Raw genomic sequence first — 21,154 nt, 5'->3', positions numbered from 1 at the left:
TTTGTTTCAGTTTTTAACTTTCTTTAGCTAGTACTAATTTCACTTCATTATGCTGATCGAGAAATTGTAAAAGGATTGATTTTGTGTGTTAGTTCCATTTCTTTTTGTGTCCAGATACATCCGGAAAATGTGTAAAGTGTTGAACAGACACAGAAAGGCATATACTTTTTTTTTTTTTAATGACACTGGATATCATTTGTACGTAAAAGATAAATGAAAATAACTGTCTTGGGAGTTGAACAGCATAGGCTTCAAAGCCTGGTTCTGCCCCTGTCTACTTGTGAGAAGATTTCACTCATCTGAATCTCCCTTCCTCAATACCAAAACTAAAACCAAACCCAGTGCCGTCGAGTCGATTCCGACTCATAGCGACTCTATAGGACAGAGTAGAACTGCCCCATAGAGTTTCCAAGGAGCACCTGGCAGAGTTGAACTGCCGACCCTTTGGTTAGCAGCCGTAGCACTTAACCACTACGCCACCAGGGTTTCCTCCCCCTCCCTCAATAGGTTATTGTAAAAATTAATTGAGGTTGTGTTTGTAAAACACAGGCAAGCAGCAGGCATTTGTAGAGGTTACGTCTATCCCATTGGTCATGTAATTCGACCCTTTATAATTGCCAGTTTTTTAACATACATTTGAGTCTTATTACAGCTCAGTTGAGATGGGCCAAACAGATATTATCTGCTAATTAGAGACAAAGAAAATGAGAAGCTTGAGATATATTTCTAGGAAAATAAAAAAAGGAGAGACTTTTTGTGCACCTGTCATTATAGTAGGAACCCTGGTGGCACAGTGGTTAAGCATTCCACTGCTTCCTACAAGGTCAGCGATTCCAACTCACCAGCCAATCTGTGGAATAAAGGTGTGGCAGTCTACTTCTGGAAAGATTTACATCCTTGGAAACCCTATGGGGCAGTTCCATTCTTTCCATAAAGGTCGCTATGAGTCAGAATTTACATGCCGGCATTTTTTTTTTTTTTTTAATCATCATAGTATCCATCCAGTGCCAAAAATCAAAACTAGATCTTTCCATGTGCTGGAGTATAAGATCATCACAAGCTCTCCCTTCCGTGGATGCCTAACTTTCCCTAGCAAGTTTCAGGGAAATCTAAAGTGAACCGTGGTTGGGTCTCAGAGATAACCACCATCAAGTTTGACGTTTTAGTAAGGTGTATTATCAATGTGACAGCATTATAAAAGAACGCAGTTTATTAACATAAATCAAGCAGGGTGGTGCATATCATTAATTTATAAATTCACTATGTAAGCAGATCTATCTATATACCACTGAGACACCTCAGGTCACTGATGGTCAATATTTTCTCCGAGTGGTTCAATCTATCTATTAGATCCTCAATCTTACTGATCGTCCCAAAAGTATTTAGATAGCTGATGCACCCACGAAGATCTAGTCATCCCTCATATAATAGAGAAGATGGAAGTCTGACTGCTGAGGTATAATGCTGTCCCCGAAAAAAAACACTGCCTTCTAGTCGATTCCAACTCATAGCAACCCTATAGGACAGAGCAGAACTGCCCTAAAGAATTTCCAAGGATTGTGTGGTGTTTTCTAACTGCCAGAAACCCTGGTGGCATAGTGGTTAAGTGCTATGGCTACTAAACAAGTTCAATGCAGGAAGACAAATTTCAGACTCCCTCCTCTTTCTTGGTGGAATGGGATCGCCAGATATACTTCTTCCGACTCACAGCAATCCTGCAGGACAGAACAGAACTGCCCCATAGGGTTTCCAGTGACTGGCTGGTAGATTCAAACTGTCAACCTTTTGGTTAGCAGCCGTAGCTTGCCATAGCTTTTAACCACTATGGTTCCTTTAAGCAGGGCTGGTGAGGAAGAGAATTTACACTCTCATTTAGGTAAGACATACAGCTAGTGAGTGACCACAGACTGTCATGAAAAAGTGGATGTAAATTAAAAAAGTGCTTGACTAAGGCAGAGACAGGACAGTGACAGCAGTTCCACAAGTCAGTTGCTGTGCCTTTACACTCACACAGAAGAGGGCAGGCTCCCACTGGGTGCACCTGGGTGCGCCCCTCTGTCCAAGCCCTCGCTTGTGTACAGCTCATCTCTAGTTTCCAGGCATTCTTTATCTCATTCAGATACAGTCACTATACCCATGAAGGTGATCTTAGAGTTGACTCATCATGGTGGTAATATCTCCGTCAAACAGAGTAGTACGTGATGTCTCTGAATCCTCATTCCTTCTTTCGATGTGTCTGGAATCTTTGATTTTCCTGGGAACTACCAATAGGAAAAGTGGCCTGAAAGAATCTCTGTTCTTTTAAGGCATAACATTAGCGTTTCTCTTAATCTCTGGTTTCTCTCTCCCCTTTAACGCCACCTTTCTTTAGAGAATCCTACAGTTCTCCTTTCCCAGCCCTGCAAATGAATGCAAATAACATCAGAGAATATACTTCAACTTAGAATTGGAAAGATGTGATAACATTTAAAAGTATCCTAACCAAAAACAAACAAAATCATTGCCCTCAAGTCAGTTCTGACTCATGGTGACCCCATGAGGAACCCTAAAATCTTCTCAATGGGCTAAGTTTCATAGGAGCCAACTCATTACAACTCTTCTTTTGTTGCCACTCCCCTCACTTGTCTCCTGCACCGAGACAATTTTGGACATCTGAAGTGAGGAAGAAAGGGTGGGAACGACAGGAATGGCCTACCAGGAGCTTCTGTTTTGAGGAAGCAAGACAGCTAATATTTAGAATCTGATCATGAAAAGAAATCAATGTAGAGGCATGGCTTTTCCATATCAGTTTTTAAATTCTTTCAAACTTACAGAAAAATTATATAGAGATAATACAGAGACATTCTGCATACTCCAAATCCAGTTTCCCCTGTAATTAACATCTTATATTAATACGGTGCACTTGTCATAATTAATGACCTAATATTGATACGTTATCATTAATTAAAGTTCATACTTCATTCAGATTTCTTCAGTTTTTCCCTAAAGGCTTTTTTTCTGTTCCAGGATCCCATCCAAGATACTACAATACATTTAGTTGTCATGTTTCCCAAGGCTCCTTTGGGCTGGGGCATTTTCTCAGATTTTCCTTGCTTTGGATGACTTCGACAGTTTTCAGTAGTGGTCCAGTATTTCGTATAATATCCCACAACTGGGATTTGTCTGATGATTTTCTCAAGGGGTTTTGGGTTTAGGGGAGCAAGACCATATAGGTATGTTGCTATTTATATCACACCTTATCAAGGATACATACTATCAGTATGACTTATTGCTACTGATGTTAACCTTGATTATCTGTTAAGGTAGTGTTTGTCATGTTCCTCCACCATAAAGTTACTCTCTTTCCTTCTTCCCACACTCTTTAGCAGGAAGTCAACACGTGCAGCCCAGACTAAGGGGCAGGGAATTACACTCCACTTCTATGACAGCAGAATGTGTACATAAATTATTTGGAATTATTCTGCATGGAATTGTTCTGCCCCATTTGTGTATTTATCTACTTGTTTTATTTATATGTTTTTTTTTTTATAGCAGTACTACCTTATTAATTTTTTTGCTCAAATTGTTCGACCTTTGGCCATTCCTCATATCATTTTAAAATAAAGCCTTCTTTATAAATATTTATTGAATACCTACTATGTATAAAAAATATGCTTGGACAGCAAAAGTAAAAAGTTGAATGAAGTACTGATATTGTCTTCAAGAAATTTAGTATTTGTGGGAGGGCAGGGAAGCACACAAACAACCTTCGCATAAGCAACATAGAGACAGGCAATTTGAAGTTGGAATCCCAGATCTACAAATTAATAACCTTGTAATGTGCATCTTACTAAGAATCTTCTGAAAAAGTTTTATGTCATAAGGTTATTAGAAACATGAAATTGAAATTGAAAGTGGGGAGTAGACTACTGGGAGTAAAAGTGCATGGGTGATATTTAAAATGGGTAATGAGGTAGGGTGGGAAGTCTGAAGAACAAGTGGAGACTTTGAAGCAGTATACATCTGTCAGGCTCTGTAGCAACTGCCAACTGCCTAGTGACTGCTTGTGCCCACCAAAGACCAGACTCCACTTGTATCATGAAAACTTTTCTGGACTCCAGAAGTCAAAGTGTGGAAGCAGCAAGCAAGGTGCGGTCTGCCCTGCCTCCACTACCAGAGCACCCTGAACTAACATGAAGTAGATGTTGATTGAAATCTCTCTCTCCATTGGAATCTAAGCCTCTTGAGGGCAGACTCTGTACCTTCCTGGCCCCAGCTCCTAGAACCTAGCAAGCAAACAGTGAATAAACGTTTGCCTAAAGAACAAATGAACAGATGTATATAGGTTTGTTATTATTTCCTGGAATCTCACTTCTAATGCATAAGGTTCTTAACAATGAAACCACCAACACCGATACCAAATGACTTTCATTCATTAACGAAGCATTGGGGATGCAACACAGAATTGTTAAGCAAATTGGCCTAGAAAAGGGATACTGTGCCTGCTCCTGGATCCCAGTTTCATCGGGCTCTCATATCACAGTAGTTACAGCCATTTAATCTCACCTGAGGCTGTGGTTAAGACCAATGTGGTCTTTAATGAAGAGGATTTAGGAGTCAGGAGTCAGATGAATCAGTTAAGCCACTCTTCAACTTGACTACTAGATCTAACCTTGAGGTCTCACTTTAATAATAATAAGCCAAAATCAAATCTTGTTCTCTGCTTCTGGATACAGGGCCCCTGTTTTACTATCTCCTAACTCATCAGCAGACTTACTTTAGGACCAGGACTGCTGCATTTCTGTCAACCCCTAGAACTGAAATATCATCCTTGAAAAGGAGACCTAAGTCTGAGGCCTGCTTTTCACACCTCCTTAATAGTGATCAGTCATCTATCAGACAGCCCCTAACCCGAAACCCACTGCCGTCGAGTCAATTCCGACTCATAGCGACACTATAGGACAAGAGTAAAACTGCCCGATGGTTTCCAAGGAGTGCCTGGTGGATTTGAACTGCCGACCTCTTGGTTAGCAGCTGTAGCACTTAACCACTATGCCACTAGGGTTTCCAGACAGTGCCTATCCATGTATATTGACTGGTCCACAATTTCTGGGCCCCAGTTTTGGATCTCAGTCCAAGGCTCTATCTGCCTATCACCTCTGATTACTATGTTCCACCTGGCAGGCTTCCTTCAACCTCTTGCAGCCGAAGCAGCCTAATGGGTCTGCCCTATCCTGGAACTGCATCCACTTTTTGGTACCTTCTTTTCCACGTCTGCCACGCCCACTGCAGCCACCTCCTCTACATAGATCTGTGGGGCAAACCCAGGAGATCGAGGTCCCAGCTCTAACACGACCTGATTTTGTGACCTTGAACACTTTCCCCTTCTCTTCTTTCTGGTTCTCATTTTCTTCATCTCTAAAATGAAACAAATTGATTGGTTAACCTTGAGTTTATTATCAGGTTTTAGCTTTCTTGGATGTGTTTATTCCAGAAACTGAAGTAGTATTAGTGCAAACAGTCCATATTCACCTCTATCCAATCCTCTGTGCTGTAACTACTTCTTGTGAAGATCACAGGACATGCTAGGATTATAAATAACGAAACTGAAAAAGTTTCTTCTTCTCATAAAGTCATTGATTTACTGTGTGTTCTGATATCAAATGGATGAATTAAAAAAAACATTTTAAAATGAGCATTTGGCTACTACACAGGCTTTTTTTCCCCATTTATTGTCTCCATTTGAAAACGATCTCTTCTTCACTGGGGGAAGGGGCGTGTGTGTGTATATATATGTATGTATGTATATACAGACACTTTTATACACATATATATACATTTACAGGAAACCCTGGTGGCACAGTGGGTTAAGTGCTACAGCTGCTAGCCAAAAGGTCGGCAGTTCTAATTTACCAGGTGCTCCCTGGAAACTCTACGGGGCAGTTCTACTCTGTCCTATAGGGTTGCTATGAGTGGGAATTGACTTGATGGCAGCAGGTTTGTTCTTCTTTTTTTTTATTCAAATATAATTTGTATCTATTAACATAGCCAAACATATCCATATCGACAGTTCTGAGGATGATGTAGGATTGGGCAACGTGCTGACTGGACTGCATATAACAACTCCTACATTCTAAGAAATGTTTTTGTATCCACTAGAAGACAAATGGAGCCCTGGTTGCACAGTGGTTAAGAGCTCGGCCCACAATCAAAAGTCAGGAGTTTGAATCCACCAGCTGTTCCTTGGACACCTTATAGGGCAGTTCTACTCTGTCCTACCTAAGAGTCACTATGAGTTGGAATCAACCCAAGAGCAACAGGTTTAGTTTTTTGTTTTTGTTTTTTAGGTAGAGGATATGGCAAAAAATAACTGAACTTGGTAACTTTATTTCCACTATCTCCTTTCTGAGAGGTGAACAGGTATGAGGGTTATAGGGATGACATAATGTCTTCCTTTTTTGATGTTGAGGTTTTTGAAATTTCTTCTTTTCCTTTTTCTGATCCTTCCTTCTCTCTTTCTCCTCCTACTTCTTTTTCTTTATTTCTCTTCTCCAACTTTTCATCTCCTCTTCTTCAAATCTGTTTCTTATCCTTTCTTTATCTTGTCTCAGAGCCCAAAATAGTTTAAGAAAAGGGAATATGAAATGTGGCCATGGTTTAATGTGAAAGGAAACTGATATTGTTCACTCACATCAAGCTCTGAATCGCTCTTGTCTTAAGGACAAGAAAAAGTATCCTTAACTTTTTAAGGGTTAAGAATTTATGCTTAAAATTTGGGTGAAGAATTTGAGTGATTTATATGATCCAAACATATAGTAACGATTGTTTTTTTTTTGAACAAACATTAAATGCCTTTTTGCTATTTGGCTGTGACCAAACGTAACAGAAAAATGTTTTTCTGTGTAAGTTTCTTACAAAATAGAAACCTAAAATCTGCAAATTTGATTCAGTATTTTCTGGTGATGAGGTTTAACTGAACGAACGTGAGCTTCTCGGCTCCAGACCTGACAAACCATGAAACTATTTTGAGATGAGGCAGCAGAAAAAATCACACAGTCCCCAATATGGACCTCCAAAATACTTAATCTTTTGCCTATTAGGCACTATGAATAGAGCTTAAAAGTCTGCCTTTTGAGCCTAACGATACTACCTGCTTGATGATGCATTTAGAGCCAAAAGTTTAAGCTTTAAAAAAGTGGACGTTTGCTGTCTTCTTGGTATATCACCAACTGGAGCAGTAAACCTAAGTGAGTCTGTGAGCACCGAGACAGGGAAAGTCATTTAAATGAAAAGACAACTGATACGTTTATATGACATCTGCTCCTGTGTGCTGAGGATCTGTGTTCAAAGTGGCAGGAATATAAAAAATATTTTATACTCATTGCAGGTTTGCTAAGTTTGTGAATCACACTTTATTATGTGAAGTTTATTTTTAATGGGATTCTTCCTCCGTTTTGGATTTTCAAAGACAATCAAGCATTGATACACTTAGTTGTGAACACTTGCTGCACCTTATCTGATCCACCCTTCACCCAGCAGAACACGGGGGTTTTTGTAAGGGAAATAAAGGTTATTGTGTGTCTCCAAACCCAAGGAGAGAGGTGGACTAGCCAACAGTTCAGAATAGCCTCCTACTAAACACCTGTGGCCAAAAACAGCATTTTTGAAGGTGATCCAGCTGTACAAGCTGATTCATTGTTCACAGTAATTTTACTAATGCTTTCCATCCTGAATTAAAAAAAAAGCCTGATGAGTCACCCAGTGTGGCCAACTGCTTACATTATTAAGCAGAATAGAAAAATCATTTACATACATTGACATAATCCAGCGCTGGATCAACCAAATACCCTCAGACTTCACATGGAGAAGGTAAATAGCCTTTTCACTGATAGAATGTGCTGGCAAACATAAAATAAAAACGTTGGTTGTTCTAATCTACCTCTTATTTTGTGTTTATGTTGTTCTTCAGTGAAAGCAATTAACCACTGCAGTTGGAATTGACTCAATGGCAATGGATTTGGTTTGTGACTCTGAAGATGAACAAATGACTAAGTTAAGTTGCCTAAAATGATATACATGTGAGGATATGGGATATTTTCCTGACATGGTATGACCAAGAAGGTATCCTTCCATTTATTTAGGAGAAGCCAGGAGGTAGAACAAATGAGTCTAGAGAATTTCTAAGCTGGATATGTATGAGACAACTCAAGCCATAAAGAAGCAGCAAGGCTAATGTGTTTGGAAGGAGAAAGCACTTTGTTCCAAGTACCAATACTGTCTTTGTTCCTGTGGCCATTCTGCAGCATTATGATCATCACTCATCATTTATGGTACATAGCACTTTTATCTTCAGAACATTTGATGCATTTTATCAAATTTTCCACACATCACTAGGAGGCAGAGCTGCTCATAACATCCCGGATATCACACTGTACTTTGGAAAGGTGTCTTGGGATTTTATTTATTGAGTCATCAATGATAGCAACAGAACATCTATATTTATCATCATCTTTAAAAGAAAAGGTTCCACCATTTGGGCCAGGAATCAAATGTCTTTGTTTATTATAATCTCCAAGGAAGAGATGTGATTTTTTCCCATATTCCACCTCTTTGGCATGCAGTGCTTTCTCACTATGCCTTTCATGTTTGCTGTGTACTCATATCATGTTATATGATATATGATCTATAACATGGTATGGTCTCTGAACGTTTTACATTCAACGATCATGAAATAATGATCTTGCATAAAAGACACAATGAAATGAAATGTCGTGAGATATTTATGCATGATCAGATCATCTTAGCATTAGTGGGGCCTTGTTGTTGGACACCATGGAGTCAATTTTCAACTCACAGTGACCCAGTGTGACAGAGCAGAACTGTCACACAGGGTTTTCTAGGCTGTAATGTTTACAAGAGCAGATCACCAAATCTTTTCTCCTGCGGAGTCACTGGGTGAGTTTAAACCACCAGCCTTTCCATTAGCAGCCTCGCTCTTAGCCACTGCATTACCAGTGCTCCTTAAAGGAGTTTTGAGTAATCACATATTCTAACTACATACCTCTTTTATAAATGCTTGAGTGTATCTAGCAACAGGTAACTCAGTACCATAAGCAACTTGAGAGGACAGTTTCTGAAGTTCTTTCAGGGCTAGGACCTTAACAAGCACAGAAGGCACAAGGGAAGGCTTAGCCCATTCAAGGCAGAGAGGTGAAACCGAGCTTGCCATATAAAAGCAGCACATCTGATTTTATATGGCAAGTGAATGGGTAGACTAGAAAAAAATTTAGACGCAAGATAGGAAGAGTCACAGAAGCTTCTTTCTTGGATTGGGTCTTCTATTTTGTATTTGTTTATTTTATCTTGGTTTCTGTGCTCAGGGTAAGTCTGCTACCAAGAATTTATAACATGTGTATTTGGGATTTAAGTTTATTATACATTAATCCTTTAAGAATACTCACTCTTGAGATGATCAAAAAATAGTTCTTGGCCCGTGGCAACTCTAAGGAGCATAGCATAAAATACAAAAATCCTCTAGAGTGAAATACCTCAAAAGAAGCCACCTAGAAATTCCCTTGAAAGTCCCAATGATAAATCACTTCATGGACCAAAATTACAAAATATACAGTTAATAATTTGTTATAGGTGATAGAAGGAGCCATTGGAAATTAAGGACTATAAGATCTTTGTATTTTGTTGAGTCTGGTAAGTCAAATATGTGTATTAAAAATGTAAGGGCATTTACTAAAACAACTGGAAGAGAATATATAATACCAAATTTGTGGTGATGAATGAGAAACAGAAATAAGTTCTAGAAGTGAGAAAAAAGAGAAATAAGAAGCATCGAAATGCAGGTAACTTAGAAAGTACAAAATAAATGGGAGCAATAAACCCACATGTATTAAAAATCGGTATAAAAATTCCCACTTCTGGGAAGATACTCTTTTTCTCAATTTTTCCTACTAAGTGTAACTGAAAGCCCTGGACATTATATATAAAACAAACACAGAAGACTGAAAAACGGAAGGAAGAAGGCAGACTGGCTAGGAACCTCAGAAAATAAGGAATGACACGGTAGTGAGTACTCTGTTTTCTTTTTGCTTCATATATTCCAGACTTAGAGCTGAAATAGCTACCGACTCAGAAACACCAATAAATGCAGATTAAAAAAAGCCTCTCTCTCCAGTCAAAGGACCAAGAAAAGGGCAGTCTAGCAAGACATAAAACTTTAAAACAACAGCTATTCTACTTTAGTCAAACACCACAGGGAAAAAAAAATTAAACTATGACCAAGCTCCCACCCAAGTTGGCAAAGCCTGCAAGGCGAGCCTACACTTCTACTCTCATGACACTTTAAGGAGGCACCCAAGGACCCCACCAAAGTGGTGTCAGAGACTGTCGAGTGGGAGCTGGGACTTTCATTTTTATTGACCAGTAACAAGACACCCCCAGCAACACACATTAACAGAGGAAACCATGTGATGAGTTTGGGTTTCAATCCCCACCAAGCTGTAACAAAGTGCCCCTATACCTTTCCACTGGGGATGGTGTCAGAGGAGGCCTAGTAGAGTCAAGACTTTATCAGTGCCCACAAGGAGGTCCCTCCAGCCACAGATGTCAATGGAGGTTGAATGGGACCCATGGACTTCTACCTCCACCTGGCAGTAATGAGGCAGTGTCCCCTCCCTCACCCTCCCACCCCACCATTCCTTGATGGAACAGTGTCAAACAAAACTAGCTATGATGTTTAAATAAGACCCAGCGTCCCATAACATAATAAGAAAATGTTCAGGTTCAAGTGGAAAAAATAACTTGTCATACCAAAAACCAGAAGGAATTCAAGCAGAATGGAAAAGGCAATCAAGAGATTCAACATCAATATCACAGAGATTTTAGAATTAGCTGGAAAAAAACTAAAACAGCAATCATAAAAATGCTTCAGTGAGGAAGTACAAAAAATACTGGAAACAAAAAATAGGAAGCCTCAACAAAGAAATACAAGACATAAAGAAGAACTAAAGAAAAGTACAGAATTGAAAAATACAGTAAGCAAAATGAAAACGAATGGGCTGAAGCACAGAATGATGTAGGGGACAAAGGAAAGAATCAATGAACTGGAAGATGGAACAAAAGAAATTGCTCAATATGGACTGAAAAATCAGTAAATGAACAGAGCATGGGGAATCCATGGGACAGCAACAAAAGGCTCAACATGCATGTCATTGGAGTCCCAGAAGGAAATGAGAAGTGCAGGGCTAAAAAAGAACTCGAAGAAAAATTGACCGAAAACTACGCAAATTTGGCAGGAGACAGAAACCTATAGGTTAAATACTGTGGGTGAATCCTAAACACAGCAAACCTAAGAAATTCACGCAAAAGCGTATCACAGTTAAACCTCCGAAAACTAAAGGAAAAGAAAAGTATTGAAAGCGGCAAAAGATAAATGCTATTTATAAGAGAAAACAACTAGAATGGTAGTGGATACGTCATCAAACACCTGGAAGCCAGAAAGAAATGGCACAATATTTTTCAGGTCCTAAGTGAAAAGAAATGCCAATCCAGAATCTTATACCTAGGGGGAAAAAAATCCTTCAGAAATGAAAGGAAAATTAAGCCATTCTCAGATGAAGAAAAACACAGAATTTGTCACAAAAGCCTACACTGAAAGAATGGCTAAAGAAAGTTCTTTAAACAAAAATAAAATGATATAAGAAGGCACCTTGGAACATCAGGAAGGAAGAATAAACAGTAAACAAAAAGAGTGGAAATACAATCCAGGCTGAAGCAAAAATGTAACACTGTCTGTTATGGATTTAATTGTTTCCCCCCAAATGTGTGTTGAAACCCAAATCCCTGTATCTATAAATATGACCCTGTTTAGAAATTGGGTTTTTTGTTGTTGTTACTGTTGTTATGTTATGCCAGAGTAGGATGGATCATAAATCTAATCACTTCTGAGTTATGAAAAGGGCAACACAGACACAGAGACACACAGGGGGAAGGAAGACAGATGCCAAGGAATGGCGAGGATCACTGGCAGTCACCAGAAACTAGGAAAGAGGTTCACAGAAGCAATCGACCTGGCCAAGACCCTGATTTGGAATTTGAGCCTCCAGACTGTGAGAAAATAAATATCTGTTCTTTAAAGCTTCGCACACTTGTGGTGGTTATGTTACGGCAACACTAGGTAACTAAGACACTGTCTAATGTGGATCTAAGGAGATCTACTGGCGCAGTGGTTAAGTGCATGGCTGCTAACAAAGATCAGCAGCTCAAACTCATCAGCCGCTCTGCAGGAGAAAGATGTGGCAGTTGGCCTCCATAAACATGACAGCCTCAGAAACCTTATGGGGCAGTTCTACCCTGTCCTATAGGGTTGCTATGAGTCGAAATTAACTTGACGGCAATGAGTTAATGCGGATCTAAATAAACATTAAGCCCTGCTGTCTTCGAGTCAATTCCAACTCATAGCGACCTTATGCCCCATAGGGTTTCCAAGGAGCAGCTGGTGGATTCGAACTGCCGAACTTTTGGTTAGTGGCCAAGCTTTTAAAAACCACTATACCACCAGAGCTCCATAAATAAACATTGAGAAAATATTTAAGACCATTATAAAAGAAGAAAAAACTGGGGATGTAAAGGGAGGTAGGGGCCCTGGCAGTGCAGTGGTTAAGTGCCACAGTTGCTAACCAAAAGGTCAGCAGTTTGAATCCACCAGCTGCTCCTTGGAAAGCCTATGGGGCAGTTTTACTCTGTCCTATGCTGTCTCTCTGAGTTGGAATGACCTCAATGGCAATGGATTTGTTTTTGTTTTGTTTTTTTTAAGGGAGGTGTGTTTGCTACACTTGACTTGTATGTGTTTATGTATAGTGACAGTCTACTAATGTTGACATTTTACCTGCTTGAGTAATGTATAAAAAACATCCCACTAGATGTGGAGAAACTGTAATCCTTGTGTATTACTGGTGAGATTGCAATATGGAGCAGCCGTGGTAGAAAACAGTTTGACAGTTACTCAAAAAGTTAAACATGGAATTATCATATGATCCAACAACTCAACTCTTGGTTATAAAAACAAAATAACTGAAAGCAGAGCCTCAGATATTTGTGCACCTGTGTTCACTGCAGCATTATTCACTATAGCCAAAAGGTAGAAGCAACTCCAGTGTTCATCCTAAAATGTGGTATATATGTACAGTAGAATATTAGTCAACCATAAAGAGAAATGGAGTTCTGATACATGTTACAACACAGAGGAATCCTGAAAACATTTTGCTTAGTGAAATAAGTCAGTCACAAAAGGACAAACAGTGTGTGATCCTATTTATATGAAATATCTAAGACAGTGAAATGCATAGAGACCAAAGTGGCCCTGGTGGCGCAGTGGTTAACAGCTTGGCTGCTAACAAAAAGTCCACAGTTTGAGGCCCTCCTTGGAAACCCTATGGGGCAGTTCTACTCTGTCCTATAGGGTCGCTATGAGTTCGAACTGATTCCAACGCGCCTAACAACAACAGGGGCACGTGTGAGGGTGAAATGGGAAGGTATTACTTCAGGAGTACTGAGTTTCTCTTAAGGGTGATGAAAAGATTTAGAAATGGATAGTGGTGATTAGTTTACAACATGGCAAAAACTGTTAATATCACTGAATTGGATACGTAAAAATGGGTGAACTGGCAAATGCTTTATTTCACCACAATAAAATTTTTTAAAAGATTTATCTCACTTTATCTTTCCCCTTCAATAATACAATTGCCTTAACTATTTCCTCTATGTCAATTTAGAATCACTTCAGTGTTGTAATTTTTGCTTGAACCATTAAACATAATTTAGAATACTCAAGAGGTGAAGGAAAACCTTTTTTATTACATAATTTTACTCTTCCCATTATTCCTTCCTTCTTCCTGGATTTGGGGTTGAAATTTCTTTTCTTTTACCCGCACCCATGGCCACTGAGTCAATTCCGACTACTTCTTGCTGTTCTCTATGGTTTCTGATTTTAAAAATCTGCTGAATTGCTGCTTTTCTCTTTAGGAAGGGAAATTATCATTCCTCTCTTGCTGCTTTCAAGAAATTTTCTGCCTTTGGTTTTTAGAATTTTGACTATAATGTGTCTTGGTATGGATTTGAGTTCATCATGTTTGGGATACTCCCAACTTCTTCAATCTGTAGGATTATGTTCTTTTTTAATGGGGTAGTTTTCAGCCATTATTTCTTCAGATACTTTTCAGTTTCACCTTCTCTCGCCTCTCCTTTCTGAACTCAAAAGACACAAATATTAGATCTTTTGTTATAGTTCCAAAGGTCTCTGAAGCTCTCTTTTTCCCAGTCTATTTCTCTCTGTTTTCCAGGTTAGTTAATTTCTTTTTTGGAGTTTGTGGGTTTTTGGTTTTTTTTTTTCTTTAAAAAAATTTTTTTTCTTGTACTTTAGATGAAGGTTTACAGAACTAATTTCTCATTAAACAGTTAGTACACATATTGTTTTATGGCCTTGGTTAACAACTCCCAGGACATGTCAATACTCTCCCTTCTCGAACTTGGGTTCCCTATTGCCAGCTTTCCTGTCCCTTCCTGCCTTCTAGTCCTTGCCCCTGGACTGGTGTGCCCCTTTAGTCTCGTTTCGTTTTATGGGCCTGTCTAATCTTTGGCTAAAGGGTGAACTTTAGGAGTGACTTTATTACTGAGCTAAAAGGGTGTCTAGGGGCCATACTCTCAGGGTTTCTCCAGTCTCTGTCAGGCCAGTAAGTCTGGTCTTTTTGTGAGTTAGAATTTTGTTCTACATTTTTCCCCAGCTCTGTCTGGGACCCTCTATTGTAATTCCTGTCAGAGCAGTCAGTGGTGGCAGTCGGGCACCATTTAGTTGTACTGGACTCAGTCTGGCAGAGGCAGTGGTAGTTGTGGTCTATAAGTCCTTTGGAATAATCTTTCCCTTGTATCTTTAGTTTTCATTCTCCCTTGCTCCTGAAGAGGTGAGACCAGTGGAGTATCTTAGATGGCCGCTCACAGGCTTTTAAGACCCCAGACGCTACTCACCAAAGCCGAATGTAGAACATTTTCTTTATAAATTAAGTTATGCCAATTGAACTGGATGTTTCCTGAGACCATGGTCTCCAGAGCCAGATTAGGTTATTTCTATCGTTCTATTTTCAAGTTTACTATCCATCTTCCCTCTATCCATTTCCCCATTCTGCTGTTGAGTTCTATTATATCAAAGAGAGAAAAATGAACTCTGTGGATGGCCCCAGCTTGTTTATTTCTTCACAGCAAGCTGAGGCCCATTAACCCATATGAGCCCACCAATGCCAAACTTAAATTTGTACACATCCCATTTTAAAAATGGCCCAAACAAGCAGATTTTTAGCCACTCCGAGCATACCTGCTTTACATACCATGCAAAAGGCAGCCAACATCTGCTAGCCATAGATAAAATAAAACTCTGTAGTTATTGTGACCCAAATTACTGCTCTTCTTCAGAGCTGCCTGATCCAGAGAGTCAACACTCTGCTGCAGAAGGACATAGCCTGGGCATACTTTACTCAATCCCCTCCTTCTTCTCTTCCCCAGTGTTTCCATGCACGGTTCCCCTTCTGGTGGCACCTTGCTCTGATTGCCTCCGGAAGACCTCCTGCTGAGAGGGACCACCCCCTGCACATGGCTGTCAGCTCATCAGCTCCAAGAAATGCCTTGTTGTGCAATGATGCTATCTCAGGGATATACCTTTTTCCTTTATCAGCCCTGAACTTCTTCAAACTCATTACAAGCTCATCCGCTGGTATTTTTATTTTATTGTCTTTTTCAGTTCTAACATTTCCATTAGGTTCTTTTTGTATCTTCTATTTCTTTGCTGAGACTTTCTATTCTGTATTTTGCTGAAGCTTTCCATTATTTTCATGTTTTGAGTCTTTTGTAATTGCTCGTTGAAGCATTATTGTAATGGCTGCTTTATCTTTGTCAAATAATTCTAGCTGTCATCTCAATGTTGGTAACTATTGATTGTGTTTCTCATTCAAGTTGACATTTTCCTGATTCTTGGCATGACAAGTGATTATTGATTGAAAACTCAACATTTTCATATATTATGTTGTGAAACTCTATACCTTACTTGAAACTTCTATTTTAGCTGGCTTTTTATGACAGCACTCAGGCAAGGGAAGGGAGGTGCCGTACTGTTGCTGCTAGATGAGGGTAGAGATACATCTACTCTTCGTTTCCATCGACATCTGAGATGAAGAGGCTCCTCATTACTGCTGAGTGTAGGTGAGCGTTCCAGTTCCCCATTAGACCTCTACTGACACTGCCTTAGCTGGGCTGGGGAGAAGTACTTTGTTATGGCTCCCCTGTAGCCTCCACTGACATCACAAGGGGGAAGCCTTGTTACTGTTGGGTCGTGGTGAAAGTCCTGACCTACACTAGTCCTCCTCTAATATCACCCTATTAGGAAAAGAGTGGGTTACCTCATTATTGCAGGGTGGGGGAAAATGGCCAGGCACCTCACGTGGATGCCAATGACATCATGGGCAAGAGAAAGGATAGCATTAACTCCTGGCAGGGATGAGAGACCTGAATTCCTACTTGACCTCGTTCTCAATACCCTGGTGAAGGGCCGGGGCACCTCCCACCTGCCTGGCAATGATAGAAGTCCAGATCACCCACTCAGCCATTGATTGCCTGGGTAAGGATGAGACCACAGTTTATTTCTCTGTGAAGCCTGGCTGGAGTAGAATGGTTAATGTCTAAGTTTTCTACCTTGCTAGGCTGCCCCTTTCTGACTGCTTTAGGTAGAGAGAGCAGGCTTTTCTTGTGGTTTTTTTTTCTTTTCTTTTCTTTTTTGGTGTCCGTTGGTGTTTTGGGTTACCAGCTTGTTTGGCTTTAAGTATGGGACACATGAAACAAAAAGAAAACCCAGAGAACTCATCACTGTCTCATTTTGGGAGTCTAGGTTTCTAACCCATGTGCCTTTTCCTCTCCACCTATCAGTGTCTTCTTAGGTTTGTTTTATGTATAATGTTCAACGTTTTTAGTTGTACTAAGTGGGAGCAACAGAGAAAATGATGCCTACTCATACTTCCTGACAGTAGAGTTTCTCTGGTTTTCAAGTCTTCTCATTCCGTGAAACGTATTATAGCCAAGAGAACTTAATACTTGCACAGAAGCCTGATATTCTTTCATAGCGTATTTACAAAATTAAAGATTTTTGTTCCTCTATTGCTATTATACATTCTTAATGCAGAGAGCAAGATCCAAAATAAAGAAAGCAGAATAAAATGAAGTTAAAGTTATACTTTCTTTATCATGTGTCAATATCATATCATTGACCACCCTCTCTGCCCCCAAAGTAGCAGGCTTATACTTTTTTTTCTTTTTTTTTAGGTCTTCTGATTTTAAGTATGATGTTAAATACACGTGTGTATTTTCTTAGTGTTTTTAAAGCTCTGTGTATTAGTGTGTGCTTGACTACTAAACTGAAGGTTGACTGAACCACCCAGCAATGCTGAAGGAGAAAGGCCTGGAGATTTGCTTCCATAAAAATTAAGCTAAGAAAACCCTATGTAGCACAGTTCTACTCTGTAAAACACAGGATTGCTGTGAGTCAGAATTGACTCAAGGGCAATTTTTTTTAACCAAATTTTATTCTTAATTTTTTAAATAATCATTTACACTACCTTTCATTTAGTGTTCATTATGTGATGTGTGTTTTACCAGGTCATTCTGTTATTAGTAATGTAAAAATAATGTGAAGATGGGTTTCAGAATTATTTATCTATAAAGCATATTTATTCATAAAATATACTGACTGTGATATTGCTGTTACTAGCTGCAGAATTGGAGCCAACTCATTGCCCCTTTATGTACAACAGAACGAATGTTGCCTAGTCCTGCACCATCTTTGTGATCGTATGTTTGAGTCCATTGCTGTGACTACTGTGTCAATCCATCTCACTGAGTATTTCCACCATTTTCACTGACCCTCTCTTAGCAAACATAATGTCCGACTCTAGCAACTGGTCTTTCCTAAGGACTTATCCAAAGTAAGCGAGCCAAAGCCTCCTCATGCTCGCTTCTACAGAGCATTCTGGTTGTATATCTTCTAAGACAGATTTGTTCATGCTTCTAGAAGTCCATGGTATAGTCAATATTCTTCATCAGCACCACAACTCAAATGCATCAAATTCATCTTCTATCTTCCTTACAGAAAAAAAAAAACAAAAAACAGGGATGGTCTTGGCCTTCACAGATTTTTGCAGTACAGCAGGAGAGAGAGGTATTAAACAAGCAAACAAATAAAAATACACAGCAACTGCATATTGTGGTGAGTGCTATAAATGATTTAAAACATAAGGTAATGGAGAATAACAAGGTAAACCAGCCCAGGAGGGTCATCAAAAAAGGCTGCTCTCTAGAGGCTAAATCTTCAAGAACAAAAATGAGTCAGTCTTACAAAGAGTGAGTTAAAGGCTGTTCTAGGCTGCAAGGGGCAAAAGAACAGGTAGGACAAGCAAACTAACATAAAAGGTGTCGGGAACAGCCCAACCACATTCCGAAACTCCTTCCCAGGGACCATTTTCAGTTTGGCTTTCTTCAGCTTTTCAAGGTGTCTCTTCCATCAACCATCTGCTCAGACAGGAGGTGGTCAGGCCTCAGGGACTTTGGCAGTGCCTGTTTCCCTGACGCTGCAGAAGCCTCTGGTCACTAGCTGACTTCACTCATTCCATCTGAATTCAAAAATCCAAACACATCATTTTCTAGTCCAACCGGTCTCTAAAGCACCGTGCAAGGAAAGAAACCAAATGACAAGAAGTGTTTTGACAGAACAATCACAGGCTGGTAATAGAATGCCAGAGTCCCAGTCCTATTCTGCCACTGCCTCCTTCATTTTTTGGCATGTAGGGACTTTTGCCTTTTCTTGAGAAACCACTGTTTTCTTCCGGGAAGGATCAAAATCTTAGAGCTGGAAAAGACCTCAGAGGTTTGTCAGTACTGTTCCCTAGGTAGCACAGTCAGATATAAATCAGTCCACATCCAGTGATCCACTATTATACCTCATAGCTGTTTCATGTAATGTCTGCCTTGTCTTAGCTCCCAGGAACTTAAACAAGAACAAATGCTACATAATCAGTCTTTTTTTTTTTAATCAATCTACGTATTTTTTTTACATATGTATATGTATATAGTATTTATAAACATAATCTATACACATTTTCTAAGAAACACAAGCATAAAATAGACGCAGAAGTGCTCTAATTTCCTCAGAACAGCTATGTATATCTAAAAACAAACAAACAAACAAAAACATTGCTTCAAGTCGATTCCGAATCACAGTGACCCTTCAGGACAGAGCAGAACTGCCCACAGGGTTTCCAAGAAGCGGCTGGTCGACTTGAGCTGCTCTTAGCAGGCTGAGCTCTTAACCACTTCACCACAGTGCTTCTACCCTGATGTGTCTTTCCACCTCTGCTAAAGGCAGAGATAGTTAACTAGTAACTGCGACGGGAAAAGGAGACACAAAGAGCATTTTTTTTTCCAGATAATGTTGAGCATCTTTTCAGAGAAGAAGACAAGAGGGAAAAGCTTGAGAAAGATTTGTTCTTAAGTAGTCTAAACACCAACTGTCAGCCTCAAAGGAAAATAATATACAACACAGAAATAAAAATGAATGATGACTTAATCAGCTCATTATTGGAAAGGGCAATGAGAATTTTAACTATAACAGTTATAAATTTCTCTCCTCCTTTGCAGAAGCAAGACTTCATCCATGGCCAAGCATATAAATCTAGCAAGAATTCAGATAGATTTCATGTTTGTAAGGTTTTTTTTATTATTATTGCTGTACTTTAGATGAAGGTTTACAGAACAAACTAGCTTCTCATCAAACAGTTAGTGTACACATTGTTCTACGACATTGGTTAACAACTCCGCAACATTTCAACACTCTCCCTTCTCCACCCTGGGTTCCCTATTACCAGCTTTTCTGTTCCCTCCTGCCTTCCAGTCCCTGCCCCAGGGCTGGTGCACCCCTTTAGTCTTGTTTTGTTCCACGGGTTTATGTTTGCAAGATTTAAAAAAAATATAATGTTTTTCTACTTCAGCCAGAACTAATTCTAGAAAAATTTTAAGTAAGCATACTTTGTTCTTTGTCTCCAGTAATGCCACCTCTATTATTAGTTGCTTAGTAAGCTCATTTGATCAATCTCTCTATCAGCTACAGACCAACATCTTCCAAAGTATGTTCTGAGAGTTCCATTTAAAGTTAAAAATATGCCTCAGGAAAAAAAAAAAAAAAACTTTGTTAAGTTAAATTCGAGAAATGCTGAATTAAATAAAACTATATGCACATCTTTCTCCAGGATTACTTTTCAAACATTTTGACAAAATTTGCTGCATTCCCCACACTTATTTGACCAAAGAACACCTTTAGGTATCCATCAGGAGGGATACCGATGTTCCTTGAAACAGAATTTGTGAACCAAGCCTCTAGATGCTCTATTCAAGCTGCAATATCAAACCACAGTTCATAGATGCCTTGATAGAAACAAAAAAAAAAAAAAACTACTAATTTCATTTCTCCTTTCATGTCACAAACGTACTCAATGGAATGTGACTCTCTGCCGTCTTCTGCCACTTTGGGGGCACAGCTTTGGGCTCTTACAAGCTTTAGAAGCAGGGACTGCCTATTCTTTCTCCTCATCGGCTTCAAAGCTGGCATCCTACAATACGATTATCTATAGAGCTTCTGCCTAGCCCAGAGTAAATGCTAGGGACCTCATCCTAATATTCTTCCTGTGTGTTTCTTCATACATATATATATGTTTAGTTATAAGTTAAATAATATGCTTATTATTGAAAATACACCAATGTACAAAAAGAAAATTAAAATTGCCCAATTTGCTACTGTATAAAATTCTCTTAGTTTAAATAAAGTAATAAATTTCTGAGAATGTACAAAAAAGCATGAAAGAGGAGAACAGTTCCAGCGGTGGTGTAGCAATCTACAGTACTATCTACTATCATACAGCCGATGTGATATTGCATAGGAATAAACATGGATTATTGGAACCAAATGGAAAATCCACAAAAAAGAACCTAGAAATCAAATAATTCAAATTTTAATTCAGTGGGAAAGGATTTTTTTTTTAAATAAAGGGTCTGTGAAAAAAATCTGTGAACTAAGGAAAAA

Source organism: Loxodonta africana, chromosome 19 (genome assembly GCF_030014295.1).
Source record: "Loxodonta africana isolate mLoxAfr1 chromosome 19, mLoxAfr1.hap2, whole genome shotgun sequence".
NCBI classification, from domain to species: domain Eukaryota; kingdom Metazoa; phylum Chordata; class Mammalia; order Proboscidea; family Elephantidae; genus Loxodonta; species Loxodonta africana.
This window is presented reverse-complemented; position numbering follows the sequence as displayed.